This window comes from Rhineura floridana, chromosome 1, assembly GCF_030035675.1.
Source record: "Rhineura floridana isolate rRhiFlo1 chromosome 1, rRhiFlo1.hap2, whole genome shotgun sequence".
Taxonomy (NCBI): domain Eukaryota; kingdom Metazoa; phylum Chordata; class Lepidosauria; order Squamata; family Rhineuridae; genus Rhineura; species Rhineura floridana.
The window spans coordinates 124813921-124815666 of NC_084480.1; positions in this window are offsets into that span (position 1 = coordinate 124813921).

A 1746-nucleotide genomic window follows, 5' to 3' on the forward strand; every position below is an offset into this window, starting at 1 on the left:
GGAGGTAGGTAAGGGCAACCCTTTTTGAAAATGAAATTGGCAGTAAAGCAGTGGGGTAATTAGGATTAAAACAGGAAAGTGCCTGTGGCTTTACAAAAAGAGGATTACACAAATCCATTATTGCTAGCCATGATGGCTGTGCTGTCACCATGATTTAAGGAAGCATGCCTCTGAATACCAGCTGCTTGCTGGCTTCCCATAGGCATCTGTTTGGCCACTGTAAGAACAGAAAGCTGGACTAAATGGGCCACTGGCCTGGTCCGGCAGGCTCTTCTTATATTTTATGTTCTTAACATTGGGAGGTGGGGGAGAGGGAGGATTCTAGCAGGTATAGTGCCCTTTTTCTACAGCTTTTGAAGGAAGGGAAGCCGTATCCTTCTGTTGCTGCTGGACATTGTACAGTGAACAAGGGACCAATTATTTCTTTGCCATGCATACATAATTGAGTAGATCTAGGCTGTACCCGATACAACTACCAGCCAGGAGAAATGGGATTATCCCCAAACTACCATAATATTTTAAAAATAAATGTATATATGCATTCCCCCAACTGTGTCAAGCCTCCATGGTTCCTTCATCAGGGAATTCTCCAGATGTTTCAGGGAAAAGCATCCTCCTACCATCCCCTCAACCTTTGTTTTTCAATTGTCTGCTCTATGTTTATTTGGATGAGGGAGTTATTTCAAGCTCAACGTGCATTTCGGTTCTGGCCATCTTTAAAAAGGTGTCCTCTTGCTGGAGCATTGTGCAGCAACAGTGTTTGATTGTCATAAATGGGGAAATCTTGAACAGATTTAATGAAACAGAATGTATTTGCCTGGACTAATTCAAATTATCCTTACATGTTTGGTCAAGTTTAGAAGTACAATGAAGGAGAAAGCAACGTGGGGGTGCTTTAAAATATTAGAAGTTTCCAACTTTGGTTATCAAGTGAGGCATGACTAATGAAAGGGGGATTCCCCAGAACAAAATTTAACATAGCACATTTGAATTTGGCAGAGGGACACTTCCCAAAATAAAATAGTACATTCAGATCTCAAATACTTATTTACATATTTAGTATTGCAGCTATGTTTCTAACTGAACAAGGACAAAGGATAAGCACATGAACTGCATGTGTCTGATAAGGAACTAAGAAATAATGTTGACATTTAGGTATAAGGGATTAGACTTTAGAATGAACATCTCATCAATATGAATGAGACAGCGCATACTCTATAGCATTATTATTACAATGTGGCTGGCTGCAGATAACATAGCACTTCTTCCGCATTGGGAAGGTTATCACCGAATCCCAAGAAAGATAAAACCATATGAATTCTAAAGGAACATTCTACAGAAAGACAATAAAAAAACCAGAAAGCCCACTACACAGACCTAAAAGTTCAAAATACATATTTCCTGGCTTACTAGATATTACCCTTTTTTCTATGATCTGATGAAGTGGTAAAAACAGTGTATGTGAAAAAAAACTTTTGCATTATCCTGTTTCACAAGAAATCAGGACCATCTTAGGGCAGGGTGCCTCACAATATGAAAGCTAGAGCCAACAAGTAGGAACTGTACCTTAAATGCTATAATTGTGCAGTGAAAATAGAAGTTTACAGAATAAAGCTGTTCTTTCTTGAACTGTCTCAGTGAATCAAGATTTTGTTGATTTCCGCTGACATTCAATTCTAAACACAAAGGTACTACAGACCAACTGCACAGCAGGCTTTCATGCATTTGAAGAACAGCAAGTTTGAA